The 20,191-nt window shown below is 36.3% G+C and overlaps 2 long non-coding RNA genes across 2 annotated transcripts; both read right to left on the minus strand.

Annotated features, from left to right (window-relative positions):
* Positions 1-9,596: 9,596 nt before the first annotated feature.
* On the minus strand, positions 9,597-12,148 carry LOC147477415 (uncharacterized). The gene is made up of 2 exons (XR_015207240.1): positions 12,057-12,148; positions 9,597-9,875 (listed from the first exon to the last, which is right to left on the minus strand). It is a non-coding gene; the product is annotated as an uncharacterized LOC147477415 (long non-coding RNA).
* A 419-nt stretch (positions 12,149-12,567) lies between these two features.
* LOC147477416 (uncharacterized) lies at positions 12,568-19,946 on the minus strand. The gene is made up of 4 exons (XR_015209357.1): positions 19,807-19,946; positions 18,305-18,389; positions 15,028-15,138; positions 12,568-12,846 (listed from the first exon to the last, which is right to left on the minus strand). It is a non-coding gene; the product is annotated as an uncharacterized LOC147477416 (long non-coding RNA).
* Between the last annotated feature and the right edge of the window lie 245 nt (positions 19,947-20,191).

The raw sequence follows: 20,191 nt of genomic DNA on the forward strand, positions 1-20,191 counted from the left end.
CGGGTCGCGCTCAGGTAAAACTCAAGTTCCAGTGCTTAGGTGTGGGGGGGCGCTCGAGTTTTGCCTTAGTAGGGTGTGGGTCGCGCTCCGTGTATTCCTACGAGGAAAAATTCAGTTCTGAAACAAACAACCACAGCTAGAATCAAACAAAGGTGGATGGGTTATAGGATTTTGGAAGACTAACAATACTACAGAAAACAATACTAAAGGGAACTAAGATTGTAGCGGCGCCATTTGATAAAACGTAAAATGATAGTTTTACCCACGAATAAATTATGAAACTTAAACGCAAGTAAAACTAAAACTAGACTTAAAGTCTGAGGGTTTATCAAAGTTTTTTTCTCTCGATTCTATCTAAATAGAGTTGGAGTAAAAGATTCGTTTCCCTCCTAGTTCTTTAATATTCAATGTTTTCTACGACTCCGTGTAATCCTGCGAAGAAAATTTCAGTTCTGAAACGGATAACCACAGTTAGAATCAAACAAGGGTGGGTGCGTTTAATGGGACTTTGGAAAGACTAATTCTACTAACGAAAACAATTCTAAAAAGAACTAAGATGGCAGCGGTGCCATTTGATAAATGTAAAATGAATAGTTTTACCTATGAATAAGCGATTAAATTCATCGCAAGTAAAACTAAAACTAAACTTGTGTCTCTAAATTGTTTATCAAAGATTTTTACTCTCGATTCTATCGAAATAGAGTTTGAGTAAAAGATTCGTTCCACTCCTAGTTCTTTAGAATTCGCGTTTCCTAAGATTATCAATCTATCCAAAGTTAATGAGAGTTTAACGAAATTTATACTACGATGGAAATTTAACTAATAAGATATGATTTTATACGACTACGGAATACTAAATTGATACTATGATAAGGAATTAGGGGGGATTGATTCCACCTTAACTCGACTTAATTTACTAACGAAGAATCGCATTAAGTAATCCTAATTGAATCTGCTTTATAACAATTGGTTCTTCCTAATCCCTAGTTGTTCATGGAAATCTCTACCAACTAACATCTAGCATGTAAAACAATCAAACCCATTCTCATGGTGAACTAATTATTTTCTAGAATGGAATGAGAAATCACAACTATTCTACGCTTAACAAAAATCAAGCTTCATCAAGGCTTCTTCAACCCCCTCTAATAGAGGTTTAGCCTAGAATCATTATGCTATCATTTATATATAAAATTAAGCAAGACATGATATAAAGATTATAACTTTGCTTATTTTTACTAAATGGAAGTCTACTCATGCAAGATTTAATTGAAACTAATAATGATAAATAACTAAATCTATGAATTGAAACTATAATGATTTAATGGAAAATGAAACTAAATTATGAAGAACTAACTAACTTTATTAATCTAATTATGAAATAACAATTGATTCAAATACTAAATGAAAACTAATTAATTAATGGAGTCTAAATCTAGATCTAAAAACTATTCTCTAATGGCTACTTGCTACCTAAACTAAAAATGTTTAAGAGTTAAGTCTTGTGTGTTGAAATGGAGGAGACCAGATCCACATTTTCGTGCATGGGCTGAGAAGCCATATTTTGGGCCGGAAAATCGAGCCCAAAACCCAATTTCTTCAGTCCACAGAGGCCTTTTCACCTGGATTTGACTTCAATAGGCTTTTCGTCCACTTATGATCCTCTGATTGGGTCAAGACTTAGACCATTGGAAAGCTCTTTCCGAGCTGGTCATTTTGACATAAGGTAGGCCCAATTCCGAGGTCTGAGCCCAAAGATACGGTCTTCGGAAGTTCTGCTAACTTTTGTGTTTTGTTTCTGCCCGCATTGACGTTGACTTTTCAGCTTTGACCGGGCTTTACAAACGCTTTTTTTCCTTGAATCTTGGCCTTTAATAACAGAACTTCTTAGCAACCAACCTTTGCTCTTTTATCTCGCCAAAGTGACACATTTCTGTACATAATTGATTTCAATGCCTAAAATACATAAAAACACGTAATCAGCATTAACTCTTATTTATTACTGGCATAATTGGTCTAAAAGTATTATTGTTAAGGGGTTAAAACTACAGTTTTGGGCTCTTATCACCTAGTCCTCAAAAAGACTTTAGCACCAGCCCAAGCTCGACCCAACATGGGAGGCCCCTACATTGTTGACAAAGTTGTTGAAAATGGTGCATATTGGATCAAAACCCAAAATTTCGATGATAGAGGCCCCGACCTTGGAATACTGCTCTCCTCAAAGTGCTTTTATCAATAAGTTTTTTTCTCCAAGTACATAAAGTCAATATGAATGAAATCTCATCAACATTTTGAGTGCAACTATCATTTTGCATTACATAAGCACCTTGCATTTCACACTACGCAGCCGACCTAAAGACATCACAATGTCGCCGGATATCGAAGACGGAGTTCGCGAATCCACTAACAACAACAGCCACGCAGTGGTTAATTTCAATCAATTCAAATCAAGGTCCCCCAAAAGGAACCTAAACCAACCTAACACCAACGCCAGGGTTAGGTATGGTTCAACTGTAATTGCCACTCAAAGACCAATTATCAGACAAATTCAATCTAGGGGACCCCCAAAAGGACCCCAAGTCAACTTACAACCTCACAAAGGGTTTAAGATAGACTCAAATATAATGGCCACTCAAAGGCTAATTATATTAATCAGAAGTTCCCCCAAAAGGAACAAGTCAGGGCATATACCTAAGACAGGACGAAGCCTAGGTACCAACTACGCAAATGCATCAGGTTGTACTCAAACGATCTACGACCTGTGGCAAAAGACGACCTAGCAAAGACAAGCAGTCCATCAAGACTAGTATTACGCAGTATAGGTCGTCAAACAACAAATCAGTCAAAACAAAAGCAATCACATGCATTCTTCAAGCCAACTTCAACAAGTAAGTAATTTAAATTTTTCTAATTACAGAATCGGTTAGATACCGAGGCCCCCAGGTTATCCTGGGAAAACGACCTCAGTATCCCCATCAAAAAATAATATTGTATCAGTATCAAGAACAAATAGCTGTGTAAATATTGTTCAAAGACATCCCAACCCAAGAGCAAGCACAAGACGTTCAGAATCAGTTCACAAAAAAAGATTATCCACATTCAAAGGGTCCAGATCACCGCCCTCTACAACACCAGAGCCGGCAACCTGATCAACAACAACTTTAGAAATATCCAAATCAGAAGCAATAGAAGGAACAGCTGGAGCAACCGGTGGCACAACGACTTGGTCAAATGGCAAATCAGATGGTCTACTAGCATCTACACCAGCATCTGCAGCAGACACTGTTGCAGCCCTATTTTCAATAGACATCTTAAGGCGATCATACTTATCCAAAGCTTCAACATAATCATCCAACAACACGTACACATCGCCACTCTCCACCGTGTCCACCAAGTCGTTATATGCGCCTCTATTTCGTTCAAAGAATCGGGACGCGACCTCTTTGTACTCATCGATTTAACCTCAAGCTTTCGCGGAATCCGAGGCCGGGGTTGCAACAGAGCCACTTTACCACCAAACTGTTGCACTTGATCCCTCAGCCCTGCAACCTCCGTCCTCTCCACTTGCTATTCAGCCACCAGTCTGCTACAAGTTTGCTTGTTGACATCCAGCTCCTTATAGCGGTCGAAGATAGACGTCATATCCTTCAGCTTCCTATATATCGCCAAAACCTAGCAAACAAGATAGCAAATATAGACATTAAAATGGATCAAAATCAACAAGACCAAAAAGGTGCAAGCTCAGAACGGAAGAATACTCACAAAGCACAACGACCATTCCATCTCCATGAAGTTCACGTCCAGGATCTTACCATCCAGCTTGCGCCTATCCTCGGCAAGCGCAATACTCTCCAACAATGCCCCACCAACGAAAGGGGATTTGAAGCTACAGTCACCATTCACAACAAACTTTGGCAACAGACTGTAGGGGTCCTCATATGTAACCAGTCTATCAAGGACATCACTGTCACTCTTCTTACTTGGGTCCGTACTTTCTGACCCTTTGCCCTGCTCAGCAGCAGGCTTAGCCTCACCAACTTTCTCCTTTCCACGGGCCTCAGCCAACCCAGCATCATGAGCCAAATCAATTAGGTTCATCCTCTTCAGAGGAGCCCGACTTGAAGACGAACGACCTTCAAAAGAACCAGGTCGGTCTTCAAACTCAATACGGGCCTTCTTATCCCCCTCCGACTCAACCACTTTGGAACGCGCCTTTTCAGATTAGGCTTCGAAACTCGGTGGGTGCATCACCCTCCCCACCAAAGATCGCCACCTATAGCACCACCAGCATTTCTAGCACCTCGCGATCTCCGGAGGAGAAGCGGTTGATCAAACGATCAGATCACCGGAGAGAAGTGGTTGGACGCAAAGCCTCCCTCCACCCCGACTTAAACGTTGGGGTGCCAAACGATTTGCATCACCCAACCGAGAATGTTGGGATAGCAAACAATTTCGTCACCCAACTCGAACGCCTCTAGAAGGCGTCAACCCTCCGGCCGTCCTCCGGCTCAGAGCGGTGTTTTCAAATAATTCCCCACCGGACTTCCTAGCTCCACGAGCGGGTATCACCAAAGACCTCCACTCCTTTTCACTTCAGAAATAGGTGCTTTCTTATGACTCTCCCTCTCCATGGCAGATTCGAGGCTAGAATCGAGAAAGTTCAACCACTACCTTGCGAGCCCTAGCCTTTTGCTCCAAAATTTCTACGGTTAATTTTCTTCCCTCCATGCCTCTTAAAGTAATGTGCAACCTCCCCAACAAAGCCTCGCTTATCCTCCAAACTCAAACAAGCAAACCTTTCAATAACACCGTTCTTCGTACGAGAAGGGATAGAAACCTCTGCAAAAACAAGCCCAAAATAAATCAGAACGTCCAAATTATAATTCAAAACACACACATTACGACCTACAACCAACGACCTACCACGAGATTGTACAAAACGTATATCAATCTCCAAACCAGGAAGACAATATCTACCCGCAGCCAACAACGGCCTATGACTCCAATCCTCCTTGCTCACCCCCACAATAACAAGAGATTTCCCCTTATAAACATGAAAACTAAAGTTCATAACACCCGACCTCCTAAAAACAAAGTGCTCAATCACATCGTTTAAACAGATGTTGTAGCCCCTGTCATTTAACAAGTCCAACACATGGAGAACCCTCCAACTGTTCCCCATGAGTTGACAGGGGGCTTTCCCCAAAAAGTTTAACACCTCCACAGTAAGACGGGAAAAGGGCAACCTCATCCCAGCCTTCAACTACCCATAACAAACAACTACTCCTCCACCCCAAGGAACGTAGTCGTTAGTATACAAATTTTTCTCCCCCGCCAGACCATACATGACCACCCAACCAAACTCCTTCCTCAAAGTGGCATAACAATTCACCGACTTAGGCTTCTTCTCATCCAATCGCCTCCAACAAGGAAGAAGACGAAGCCCTCATCACCACTACTTAACCCTCTCCTCACTTTCTTCACTTATAGTTCTCTCTCCCATTCATTAACTTCAACCTCACCACTCAAACTATCACTAGTCATAGACATGGCACAATCAAAGAAAGAAAGAAAACTCAAGTTTTAAAGTTGAAAGACAAACCCGATTCAAGAAGGAGGAGATGTTTTTTTCTTCTTTTCTTTCTCTTTTTTTTTTTCTTTCACTCGGATTATTTTTTTTCCTTTGGTTGAAAAGTGAACAAACAAAACGCTTCTACAAGTCAAAAACCCCTCAACTGCCCAAACACCTCGAGACAATCAAAACGTTTCGTGTTCCCAAAACTTAAATCATTACTCGCCTACAAATCGCCGTAACTCCGGGCCCACGAATCCAACCCAACAGTTCCCGCACATTCGCCAACACATAAATTTAAAGCAAACCAGCTGTCAGACACGCGCTTTCAAACTTTACTTTTTAAACCGTTCTTGTTCCACCCAACAGCTGTCCAAAGAACAAATAAAAAGTAAATGGGGCTGTGTAAGTACCCTCCGTTCTACACTACAGAGCACGTGTCCACAAGGTAGGACGTCTTACTTCAGCTCGTCCCACAACATCAGATTGTACCAATGACCCAACACCCAGGTCACTACCAGCAGCAGTTACAGCCATTCATGAAAAGATATCAACTAGTGCAATCCTGAAGCTCAGTCAATGCAGTAATCAAGGAAACATTTACTTTGTTACATCAGAGTAATGGCGAATCATCAAGATAGCATACAAGATGGATCTGCAATCCATAAAGGTTCAAACACACATCTATAAATAGAGAAAGATAAACTACATAAGACTTGATTCAAGTTTATCCCGAGAAACTTGATACATAGGCAACTCTTATCCCAATAAGAGTGCAGTCATTTCCTATCCAACAGATCATCAGGTCGTAGTCCCAAAATAACTAACATCTACAATGCGTGAAAATAACTTTTTGCACGTGTGATCAATTATTGTGCATGATTAATGTTAGTACAATGATAAGTGAGTTGAGAATAATATTTTCATTGAGTCAACCACACCTTTAGAACTCTCCACGTCTCAGGATTTGGTAATGATATATTATGACTTGAGATGTCATGTGATAGGAAAGTATTTATTGAATGTGCCATGAATGACATGTTAGTGTATGATGGGTATTCCTTGAATGTGGCGAGAATGACCCAAGGTATTTATTGAATGTGCTATGAATGACCTAAGATATTGAAGCCCATATATGGATGTGACTCACAAGTTACGAGTTTCCAAGATGTAAATATGTTCCTGGAGCCGATATCCCCGCTTATGACATATGTCTTGTAGTGGTACTCGATGTCAGAGAGGCACACGGGTATGTGTGATTTGGCAAATGTGTGGAGTGCAAATCGTGGAGTAGGAACTAAAGGTGAGGTCAGTAAATAAGTTATTAATAAACAAGATACATTATGGAATTGAATGAACAAAAAGTATGTGAATTTGTGTGATGTTATGGATGTGAAGTGTGACTGTGAATAATATTAGTGAATGTTTGTGATTTTTTTATGTGATTGCTTGAATAATTATAACTTGATATGTTATTACTTAAAATATTAATGACTTGTGATAGTCCGAGATCTATGGTTATGCACACGAAACTTTATAACGAAATGATGTCATATGAATGACTACCCTTGATATAGGTATTATGATAACCGGTATTCCTCGAATATACAGGAATCTAACTAGGTTGTATTAATTAGACTTAAATGTCATAAATGAGGTTTGATTATGAATGGAAATTTGACTGGGTTGAGATAAATCATTTTATTGTGATGTCTAGCTCTGTTTTCTTTGGAGGGTAGGATCTATTAATTTTTTGGCAGGGATGTAAATATCCTACCCTAAGACGACGTGTTGGCTTAAAGGTAAGGTGTATCAAACTCATATTTAATTAGGTTATCATATGTGCATTTAATAAGTGGAATGTAAGTGGTATTTATGTTGTGAGTTATTTTGGAAAGTGGAAATGATGAGTCTTGTTATATGAGATTTTTAGAATTGTATATTGGGGTGAAATATTACTTGGGAAGAAACGCATGCCGTTTTGAAAAAAAAAGAACTAACTTGTCTTCCAAGTTGAAATGATTGAATAGTATATTTCTTTATTTGAAAGGTATGAACGTATTGCTATTTTATATTTAGTTCCGACTCATACCAGCAAATTCAATTTGTCGACCCATGTTTGCTTTGTTTTGCAACGTGGGTGTGTTCTTGAAAACATAGATGGTGGAGTCAAATGGGATGAGGACACGTGATTGGATTTTGCTCTTAGAGTCTTCTAGTTTAAGTTTTCTGAAGTGGAAAGTTTTGATTCGTAACAAATGTAATAGAGTTGGTTAGTTATTTTTTTTATTCGTGAATGAAAAGTTGTTATTTTGATCTAGTTTGATCTCAGATATTTAATATTATGTTTCATAATGGGTTATTAGGATTTCGTTTCATCCTGAGTTTTTAGAAGATTGAATGGGTGACGATTGAGATATTTATATCTTGGATAATTCCCTATTTTAAATTTTCTAAAAATTTGGGGTGTGACACATTATTTCCATAAGAAGAATCCTCGGATTGCAAACTATGACTGAGTTGTTTATCACTATTAGATTATTGGAGATGTAGTGACATCAAGTAGTTGAATAAAATTTTGGTAAAATTTTATCATCATTGATGTGAGTGATGGTATGTCTTCTGTAGTATGAGACCAAAAGTGTTTGATAGAAGTTTTGTGAGAACATTTCTAGCATATGGAAATGTGATTGGAGTTTCAAGTCTTTGGTTTGTTTACATTTGTTCGATATGAACTCTATTTGGATTTAGATTTTCTAACTGGCGCTCACTGAAAGCTATGGATCTGATTGGTAGTAGTTTTGAACGTTTCGTGATTTAATTCGCTGGTTAATTCGGGTAAATTTGGTTATGGTTTTTCCTAGCGTTGTATCCATCTCTTCTTGCTTTTTCCAGTAAGAGATTTTTGAGTAACTTGGTTGATGCAAATTGTCTCTCAATCTCATGTCATTTGGTTTGTCATTTGTTTTTGAGACTCATCTTGTTGGTTCAATTTGATCTTCGTATACTCTAACTCAAATGGAATGGGTTGACACCTAAGCAACCAAAGCGTAGTGCAGGGTGGGTGCGTGAGCTAAGCGTCCAAAGCCCCTTTAGCGCTTATGCTATTATATATTTAACTAGCTTTCGAACCCGTCCTATAAACGGTGCCGTTACAAATAACGTATTTGTTTTGATGAATTGAAAATTTTCTCTAATAATGCAGAGAGTGTAAGTATAGAACTACAGAAAATAACTTAGCATAAAAAAAATACAATTATACATGGTTGCAAAAGACTTAAAGTTGTGTCCGATCGACTCGTTGAGGGTAGTGAACATATTGAAAGGTATGAAGCTCATCCATGGCTATGCAGAATCTGGTGATGAAGATAAATCAACAAAGCAAGTATTTTGAAAGACTTGGGTTTGTGCACTCTTATAGAGAAGCAAACCAAGCCCCGGACTATATGTCTAAGTTAAGTGATTATGAATGTCATGAGATCTGTATTTTTACTCCACCACTAGACACTAGATTGTTTGCTCTCGTGGAGGTGGATAAAATTGGAACATTGTATCAAAAGTTATGTTTTCATTAATAAAAGGTTGGGGTATCCTTAACCCCTAACTTACTACGGGGAGGGGGAGGGGAATACTATGTGGAATCAAGAAATAGCTTAAAATGTCTGGCCTTGAAATGACATGTCATAATTTTTGTGGAATGCTTAAAATAAAACCATACTGTTTGTATGCTCGTATCATTACATTAGATGTGAACTGATTTGGAATTTACTTTTGTGACAAATGGATTAGATAAGTGGAACTAACAATAAATTATATTTCCTTTGAGTAATGGGAAAGCAACAATCATATCCCACAGACATTTTTTTTCTTTTTTTTTTTGGATCAAATGCAATACATTATTCTATAGACCACTGCCAAAAAATTTAAAAAAAAAAGTGATTATCTTATGAAACCCCACCCCAGTAAATGGTGTGCACCTTATTGAGTTATGACAATTTGAATTCCAGCCTGTTGATGTGCAATCAAATAGTTGAAAACATATCATATATATTTGATTTTTTTTTGGAGAAAAGTACCAATCACCAACTGGTATGAATCATTGGAAAATTCCGACTTAAATCAATAACCAAATCAACAATAGAATCGAAGACATTAATCTGAAGTGCACCAATTGTAATGTTCTAATTGATTCCCTTGTGCAATCAAATAGTGCTTGAAACTCTGCATCAAATAGTAGTGTTTGTGATCGAGTGAGTGCGTGATCATCCATTTCTTCATTTTAAGGCAAGCCAAGCTGCTGTAAATCCTGTAATCATGTAAAATATGTATAAGAACTTCAGTCCCATCGAAGAAGACAGCGTATAGATTTAACTATATTCCTGCAATCTAGTTTGAAGATTATTTCTAACATACTTAGCCCATGATAGCAACCTAAACTCCTAAAACAACAAAAACAAATAAGATGAATTGGACATCATATCCAAAATGTTCATCATCAATCATTACAACACAAATGTAACAACGAAGCTTGTGCACATAATTTATAGATCAATCTTCTTTAAGCTTCTATGTAACCATAAAACAAAACAATGTAGGAGGGTATATATAGTAAGTGAAACGAATAAGTAAACTATGAAAATCATATGTAGGATATAGGTTATGTGAGAGCAATTGTTACAACTCACTAAATATGAATCAAATACCGGTTTTTTACTTAAAAAGGAGATTGAGGAAGATCTAACCATCAAGAGTAGTATAGTCATACCACAAGTGCTTACTTGTAATGAAAACCAAAATAAATATATTCAATCCATCCAGTCCAACCAATGATACCATAAGTTAGGGATGTCCAAACGGCAATTTTAACCGGGCCCGAACCTGACTTTTTGGGTTTTGAATGGGTATCGAGTTACCCAAACCCAGACCGATTTTCAGCTGGTCGGGTTCGGAGTCGGGTATTTTGTTGAGAAGTATGACCAAACCCTATCCTAACCCTATATTTTGGGTACCCATCGGGCTCGGGTTCGGGTTTTGGGTAGGATAAAGCCCGGTATAAATGAAGAAAGAAGACAATAATAAACTTTATTTGAAATATATATCTACATTTTATTCCTTCTTCAGCTATCCACCAATCCTTCAAACAAAATAAAACTTCAAATGAATTTGGAAGTAATTATCACCTATACTCGAACATAATTATTTGATATGATTTAAAAATAGATGGACCCGGAATGAACTATAGACACATGATCACGTGCAATTACTGAAAAAATTGGAAATCTCAACATAAATTTTTTCATAATCCAATATATTAAATAACTCATCATTGTAAACATTGATGAGATCATAATCCAAATATTTATCTAACTCATTCTTTTATATGAGATTAGTAGTATGCAATTGAAACCGGATTTGTGGTTCGATTTCGGTCCGAGTTCGATTTTCGGGTTTTAGCCCTTTTAATGGGTTTAGGGCTAAATTATTGAGTTAGGCTCGGTTAGGTCCGGTTTAGAGAGTGTGACCAAACCTTACCCTATGTATTTCAGTTTGGGTTCGGGTTCGGGTTTTGTTAGGTTTGGGCAGGGTTCGGTGCGGGTATTTTGTTCGGGTTTCGGGCAAGATGGACATCCCTACCATAAGTGTCAATTAGTAATCTGTATATATGATGGCTAGTTCGAGGGATCCTAAGGCTTTAAGAATGTACAAATGATGGGATGAGAGAGAGTATAAATTATTTTTTGAATCAAGTTAAAGGCCATGATCAATGTTGTAGCCTGTATGTGTAGAAATTGGGAGGAGAGAAATTAGTGATGCTTTGTTATATGTAAAGGGTAGCCCAGTCTATGTTCTAGTTGAAGAGCCAAGGCTAAATGTTTAATATGGCCTTAAGTTGTGATCGATGGAATCGAGACAAACTACACGATATACAAAACTTCTCTCATTGGATAATATAGATAAAAGATGAATACCTCTCCCCACTATTTGTCAAAGGCATTATCAAGGTGATATACAAACTCTCTCATTGGATATAGATAAAAGATGAGTACCTCTCCCCAAATATGTTGTCAAAGGCGTTATCAAGGGGAGGCGGTGGACTATCCACAAACACCTATACTTTGCCTAAGTGGAGATTCTTATCGATTTTTTTAATTATTACTATAATTTCTATTTAATATAATAAGTTTTAGCAAGTCTCACTTCTCATTGTTTCAGGTTTAAACAAAGCCTTAGAAATAATAATGTATAAGCCTATGAAAGAATCCGACAAAGTAAACTCTTATTATCAGATTTTTCAAGAATACCATAAGTTTAAACTCTAGTTATGGGGACAGATTACAGAGACATTCGAGTAAGATGGAATGACATTGGAGATTATATATAACTAAATGAAAAACGGGTATTTGAAATAACTGAAAACCTTTATCAAAAAAATAATAATTGAAACTACATTAATTAAAATATTTGAAAAATGGGCATTGAAGATTACCTTTAATTGAGAAATGGGTTTGGTAGTTGTTGTTCAACATAAGATGGTGATTATGATGGCGTTTGAAGAGATGGAGCCATGGAGGAGTGCTATGTGGAATCAAGAAATAGCTTAAAATGTCTGGCCTTGAAATGACATGTCATAATTTTTGTGGAATGCTTAAAATAAAACCATACTGTTTGTATGCTCGTATCATTACATTAGATGTGAACTGATTTGGAATTTACTTTTGTGACAAATGGATTAGATACGTGGAACTAACAATAAATTATATTTCCTTTGAGTAATGGGAAAGCAACAATCATATCCCACAGACATTTTTCTTTCTCTTTCCCCCCCCCCCCCCCCCCTCCCTTTTTTTTTGGATCAAATGCAATACATTATTCTATAGACCACTGCCAAAAAATTTAAAAAAAAAAGTGATTATCTTATGAAACCCCACCCCAGTAAATGGTGTGCACCTTATTGAGTTATGACAATTTGAATTCCAGCCTGTTGATGTGCAATCAAATAGTTGAAAACATATCATATATATTTGATTTTTTTTTGGAGAAAAGTACCAATCACCAACTGGTATGAATCATTGGAAAATTCCGACTTAAATCAATAACCAAATCAACAATAGAATCGAAGACATTAATCTGAAGTGCACCAATTGTAATGTTCTAATTGATTCCCTTGTGCAATCAAATAGTGCTTGAAACTCTGCATCAAATAGTAGTGTTTGTGATCGAGTGAGTGCGTGATCATCCATTTCTTCATTTTAAGGCAAGCCAAGCTGCTGTAAATCCTGTAATCATGTAAAATATGTATAAGAACTTCAGTCCCAACGAAGAAGACAGCGTATAGATTTAACTATATTCCTGCAATCTAGTTTGAAGATTATTTCTAACATACTTAGCCCATGATAGCAACCTAAACTCCTAAAACAACAAAACAAATAAGATGAATTGGACATCATATCCAAAATGTTCATCATCAATCATTACAACACAAATGTAACAACGAAGCTTGTGCACATAATTTATAGATCAATCTTCTTTAAGCTTCTATGTAACCATAAAACAAAACAATGTAGGAGGGTATATATAGTAAGTGAAACGAATAAGTAAACTATGAAAATCATATGTAGGATATAGGTTATGTGAGAGCAATTGTTACAACTCACTAAATATGAATCAAATAATCGGGTTTTTACTTAAAAGGAGATTGAGGAAGATCTAACCATCAAGAGTAGTATAGTCATACCACAAGTGCTTACTTGTAATGAAAACCAAAATAAATATATTCAATCCATCCAGTCCAACCAATGATACCATAAGTTAGGGATGTCCAAACGGGTACCCGACCGGGCCCAAACGACTTTTTTTGGGTTTTGAATGGGTATCGAGTTACCCAAACCCAGACCGATTTTCAGCTGGTCGGGTTCGGAGTCGGGTATTTTGTTGAGAAGTATGACCAAACCCTATCCTAACCCTATATTTTGGGTACCCATCGGGCTCGGGTTCGGGTTTTGGGTAGGATAAAGCCCGGTATAAATGAAGAAAGAAGACAATAATAAACTTTATTTGAAATATATATCTACATTTTATTCCTTCTTCAGCTATCCACCAATCCTTCAAACAAAATAAAACTTCAAATGAATTTGGAAGTAATTATCACCTATACTCGAACATAATTATTTGATATGATTTAAAAATAGATGGACCCGGAATGAACTATAGACACATGATCACGTGCAATTACTGAAAAAATTGGAAATCTCAACATAAATTTTTTCATAATCCAATATATTAAATAACTCATCATTGTAAACATTGATGAGATCATAATCCAAATATTTATCTAACTCATTCTTTTATATGAGATTAGTAGTATGCAATTGAAACCGGATTTGTGGTTCGATTTCGGTCCGAGTTCGATTTCGGGTTTTTTAGCCCTTTTAATGGGTTTAGGGCTAAATTATTGAGTTAGGCTCGGGTCGGTCCGGGTTTAGAGAGTGTGACCAAACCTTACCCTATGTATTTCAGTTTGGGTTCGGGTTCGGGTTTTGTTAGGTTTGGGCAGGGTTCGGTGCGGGTATTTTGTTCGGGTTTCGGGCAAGATGGACATCCCTACCATAAGTGTCAATTAGTAATCTGTATATATGATGGCTAGTTCGAGGGATCCTAAGGCTTTAAGAATGTACAAATGATGGGATGAGAGAGAGTATAAATTATTTTTTGAATCAAGTTAAAGGCCATGATCAATGTTGTAGCCTGTATGTGTAGAAATTGGGAGAGAAATTAGTGATGCTTTGTTATATGTAAAGGGTAGCCCAGTCTATGTTCTAGTTGAAGAGCCAAGGCTAAATGTTTAATATGGCCTTAAGTTGTGATCGATGGAATCAGTACAAACTACACGCATATACAAAACTTCTCTCATTGGATAATATAGATAAAAGATGAATACCTCTCCCCAGCTATGCTGTCAAAGGCATTATCAAGGTGATATACAAACTCTCTCATTGGATATAGATAAAAGATGAGTACCTCTCCCCAAATATGTTGTCAAAGGCGTTATCAAGGGGAGGCGGTGGACTATCCACAAACACCTATACTTTGCCTAAGTGGAGATTCTTATCGATTTTTTTAATTATTACTATAATTTCTATTTAATATAATAAGTTTTAGCAAGTCTCACTTCTCATTGTTTCAGGTTTAAACAAAGCCTTAGAAATAATAATGTATAAGCCTATGAAAGAATCCGACAAAGTAAACTCTTATTATCAGATTTTTCAAGAATACCATAAGTTTAAACTCTAGTTATGGGGACAGATTACAGAGACATTCGAGTAAGATGGAATGACATTGGAGATTATATATAACTAAATGAAAAACGGGTATTTGAAATAACTGAAAACCTTTATCAAAAAAATAATAATTGAAACTACATTAATTAAAATATTTGAAAAATGGGCATTGAAGATTACCTTTAATTGAGAAATGGGTTTGGTAGTTGTTGTTCAACATAAGATGGTGATTATGATGGCGTTTGAAGAGATGGAGCCATGGAGGAGTGCTACCTTCATTTGAAGCACCATCTGTTCCAAACATCAAATTCAACTCAAAAGTCAAGCAAGGAGGCATGAAGATAGAGAGAAGGGAGATTCGATGCCTTTCAACGGAGTAACATAAGAAATAAAGAACTAACATATAATTTTTGACTTCATTTGCCGTAGGAGAATATGGGACAACAGAAGCTTATCAAAGGTGATAGACATAATAGAAATAATAGATTAAAGAAGAATGAAGTAACAGAGAAAACTCAAGGCATAATGCAAGCACAAATTTAAGGTTTTAACAAAGCATGTGAATATTCAAAGAACTTCTTGTGAAGAACATAAATTCCCGAAAAAAAAAATCACTTGCATGTACTTGTGAAGAACATAAACCCATGTTCGGACATGCGCCTCAATGGAGATCCTACTTTAACCAATGGCTCTTAGTAATGAACTGACTACTCGTACTATACATGGTGGGGCAAATGGCCATGCCTGGTGGGTTTGATGTAGATGATATGGGCATGGGTTGCGGACAAGCAAGTGAGCAATGAGGAATGAGCTGGTCCATGTTTCTAAGAGGTCAATCCATTTGTCATCCATGATGAGGAACACAACACAAATATTATACCAAGCCCGAAGAAGGTTGTCCAATCAGGAGAAAATTCACTAAACCAAGAACTCTATAAAAACAGTTTGGGTAGTCACATCGAATAAACTAAGAACCATTACAACAACACATTGCAAATGAAAGCATCAAATAATAACTTTTCTGATCCATGCTATACTGTCTCTGCCACATACAACTATATCCCAAAAGAAAACAATACTGGGCAAAATAACCCATATTTGTTAAATGTTAAGTTTTCTATTACTAATTAACGGTAACAATAAAAGCAAGATACATCCACATAATATGGGCATAGCTAGCCAACATTAATAGAATAGATCAATTTTAGCCAGTGAATTCTGCTCAATTCTATAATAGTTGTTCTTCTGACCCGATTCTAGCTAACTCTGATTCTTGGTGTCCTGAGACCTTCAATTTTTCCATTTCCATTCAGGTCTAATTATAGAGTTTAACGGAACAGTAGGAATAGTAAGACCCATTGTTTCTTTCATTACCCTTCATAATAAAAAAATATAACAATATATATACAATCAAGATAGATTGCTATCAATGCTCAAATTACATATAGGAGTTCTCGTCATGTATGCAAGTATATATAATAGTTTTTCCTTTAAAGATTTTGTATTATAGAATGTGTATGCATTAGTCAATTAATTGTAAGATCTAAAGGGAGTTAAGGCACACAAATTTATAAGGCGTGTTTTGCAGGAAAAATAGGTACCTGGGTTTAATTTGTACATCTCGTCATGTCCAAGACACTAAATCAAATAAAAATACTCTATACATGTAGATATAGCTCACTCAAAATAACTAATTTGAATAGCTTCAAAACGTTCAAGTAATTATTATCCGCTCCGAAGGCTTTCGCTTGAAGCTAGTTGTCTCTACTAATTGCTGAATTGTCTTAAAGTTAATTGGGTGTTATGTTAATTATCTCTTTGTAAGGTTCGTCATATATGTTATTTCTTTGTAAGGTTCATCATATCTCGAGAACTACAGATTCTACACCTTACCAACTGTAAAAATTGTAGGAACCGTTATAGTTTTACCGAATGATTTACTACGAACCGCAAAACACCCATGCACAGTGGAATAAGGGGTGTCACGGTTTGGTTAGAAATTTACCTTTAGATCAGCTTCTTGATATCTCTGAGAATCCAATAGCTATTAAAACAGCAACCACCTCGTGATCTTCTGTTGTATTTCTTTCAATAGATTGGACGTTGTGTGGGCAACGATCTACCAACCCCCTTCTTTCTCACAAAGCTAGAACCGATTTTGGATCAATCTTTTCTTGCCTCTCTTTTCAATCCAGATGAATAGTAATTTCGGCCAGGAGAGAAGGGTTTCTATTTATAGGTTACAACAGGGACCATGAGGAAAAATTAGGGTTGGGCCTCCTGACGAGCTTGGGCTTCTCATGTTCACCCAGAACACACGGCCCAAGTCCGTCAACAAATGGCTTATTCCACTAAAGGCCATTGTTGCACTACCGCCCTAATCCCAAATTATGTGTTACGTTTATGGGCTCCATATTATATGCTTGTGGATCTCTCCGTGTTTAAGATATCGAATGTCGTTGATTAAGTCAAGTTACTGACAACTATATCAATCAACTTCTTATGTCCTTGAGTAATACCACTCAACCTCATTGTCATGTCGGAATAAATTCACTTGCAGGGTTTACATGACAATCCTTATGAGCTCCTCAAGGGGACATCATCAACCCGACTTCCTGCGGGTCATGGATTCCTTCTATAATCAACAGTACACCTTACATACAATGTTATTACCCAATCCATCGAGTTTGTTGATTCACAAATGAATCTCACTCATTGATGATTTAAAGTAATGTACAATGCACGTAAGTGCCCGTTATTATATCTGGATTAAGAGGACAAGCATCCATAATAACAGAGGTGTTTATTCTCTTATATAGTCAGTATAAAGATAAATAACCTCACTTGGTCCTGTTCAATACACACAAAGTGTACTAGTATAATCATATAGTCAAGATAGACTAATACCAGATTATACTACAACCTTACCAATGGTTTGTCCAAATCCATTTAGGTTGTGAACGTTTACTTATACTTTATAAGGTACTGATGATATGATCTTCTGTGTGTCACCACACACCATATCATCTACAACATAAAGTATTAGACACATGCATATAACTAATAACATATATAGTATGCATAACATTTGCCTATATGATTCTCATTCAAAATATAAAGAATTAGAGTTAATACAAAAGTAATGCTTTTAATATATAACCCTATCAAAAATAGTAAAAGTGAATCTAGCTAAGAGCACGATGAACAGATGAACAATTATCTCTTGGTCAAAATTTGAGGATATACCGATATAGTTGATTACTTGATTGTTTCATAAACTCAATATTCACACATATTTTACAACAAATATGTTGTTAAATTCCTTGTGGGTTTAGATGTAGTAGTTCATTGTAAGAGTAATACGCTACTTAACATGTTTGGAAGAAGAGCAGGAAAAAAAACAAAGTACAACTTAACATTTGACATTGTACCCAAGTTTTCAATTTAACATTATTACCTTGAGAGCCACCCAACATCTTAAAGGCATTCGCAGATCGTCGGTACAAATTTGGTGACCAACATCTCCTTGCTTTGCTATGAATCTGTGAGTTTGGAGTAGAGGCCATTAAAAATTAAAGATAATCTTCTTCGTCGCCAAACCATGAGGTGATTTCTTCTTCATCAGTATATATTAAAAAAAAAAATCAATTTTTCTCAAAATTGTAAAAAAATGAAAATCTTGAGAGATAATTTTTTTTTGGGTTCTTTCTTGAGTTGAATCCAAAGTAAGTAAGGGGAGAAGAAAGAGTTATAGGCGGGGGAAGAAAGGGGTATTTCTGAGTGTTGTGACTTGAATTGGTTTTAGGGTTTAACTTTAATTTTGGAGAGGAAACCCACAATTTAGTGCATTAGGGGGTTTATTGAGTTTTTTTTAATGTTTTGTTCGATGTAAAGATTTGTTTACTTCCTATTTTTTTCTTAATCCCCTGCTAATGTGGACAACCCCAATGAGCTCCAAAAAGGACTGCTATTTATATTCATTCAATCAATCTATGACGTATTTCTGCATACTTTGGAACCCTTCTTTGTTCATTTGTAAAGCCTCAGAAACTTGGAATGAAATTTGTTTAAGAATATATATTTTTTTAAAAAAGAGAAAAAAAATAAACGGAAGAAAAAATATTAAACCTCACAAATGGAGGTGAAACTACTTGTGGTATATAGACTATAGGAAAAAGCACTATCCACATGAGTTCAGTTTCACTCACCCATCACCACCCAATAGTGTTTTCAGTGTCAACTTCTTTCTACTTATTTTGTTTTGAGAAGCTATGCACACACACTCACTTACCATTAGTAAAGAATGTCAAGAATTTAAATATATTACGATAAGCAATTTCATATAATTATTGAGCACTTAATTACTCTACATTATTGGAATATTTATTAACTAAGGAAGAAATGTTATGAAACTCGAATCATTTGTCCAAACAAATGCCCTAAAGAAGAATCATTGCAACTTAAGAGTATTTACCATATTACATAGTTTCATATCCTATATTGTGTGTAAGAAAATAAATGAAGTTAGCAACTAAAAGAAGTATGTCAAGATTCATTGCCTTTACAGTTGCATATGTCATGTTATTCAAAACGGACCCGTGAACCTACATAGAAATAGCATACATTCTAGGGCCAATAAATAAATGAACTATATAAAAGTCCATGCTAGACATTGATTCAGAGAAATAAACGGCCCTTGCCTTTTGACCATTGCTAATCATAGGTGCCAATGATTAATAATTGACAAAGTGAGCAAGCGTATCAATGCTTCGGTTAATACATGTCAAGACCATCATATCGGATCAACACTATATGAACGTACACATCCATAAATAAAATACCAATAATAAATATAATAGTTCAAGCAATATTTAAGAAAAGACGGAATAAGCAAATTTAGACGGTTGAAAATGTTAAGACTTGCAGTCTCTGTGATTGTGTTGGGAAGATCGTGCTCACCTTTGTATGTGATGATCAGCATGTTTGTGTCCTTTAAAGCTCAAACCACTTGTTTATGTAGATGATAACTTTTCACGCTACTCCACTTGTAATGTGAAGTCTATTCTATAATAGCACAGAAGCCACCTCTATGTAGTAGGAGATGGACACTCTAGGAGTTGGGAATTTCTTCTTCATCTTGGAAACCCTTGCTTGCCACACAAACCCATATAAGTCCTTATAAACTTCTGTGTAACGAACAAATTATTATAGCATAACCAAATCTAACCAAGTACTCTGATACTCCCTCTTGCAATTAGAATTAGACTTATTGGACATTATCTATTTCCCAAAAATATATAGTTCATCAAACTCGATAGACCCATGTTGTTAGAAACTTGTCAAG

The sequence above is a fragment of the Coptis chinensis genome, chromosome 9, assembly GCF_015680905.1.
Source record: "Coptis chinensis isolate HL-2020 chromosome 9, ASM1568090v1, whole genome shotgun sequence".
Lineage (NCBI taxonomy): Eukaryota > Viridiplantae > Streptophyta > Magnoliopsida > Ranunculales > Ranunculaceae > Coptis > Coptis chinensis.